Consider the following 365-nt stretch of genomic DNA (forward strand, 5'->3'; position numbering starts at 1 on the left):
TTCCTGGTTTGAGCCTCTCAGTAAGCCTGTTCAGTAGCTGGGGCAAGTCTTAACCTCGTGTGTAGTTGGGGCTTGGGGGAAGGGGATGCAAGGGCTTGAACCCTGCTCTTATCTCCACCCCATGGGGTCCAGGTCACTAGCTGTCTCCCTCTTGCCCCTTCCCACAGAAGCCTTGGCTTCTTCACAGGAATGCAGCCCCTCCCCAGGCTCTGAGCTCTCCTGCCCAGAAGCCTTCAGTTGAGGTTCTCCACTCCAACCCACACCCCTGCATTTGTTCAAGCCACCTCCTGGTGCTTAAAAAAAACATACTTTTAATTCATTCCTGCATTTATTCAACAAATTATATTGGGCTCCTAGGTGCCAGG

This window comes from Galeopterus variegatus, unplaced genomic scaffold, assembly GCF_000696425.1.
Source record: "Galeopterus variegatus unplaced genomic scaffold, G_variegatus-3.0.2 Scaffold583, whole genome shotgun sequence".
Classification (NCBI taxonomy): domain Eukaryota; kingdom Metazoa; phylum Chordata; class Mammalia; order Dermoptera; family Cynocephalidae; genus Galeopterus; species Galeopterus variegatus.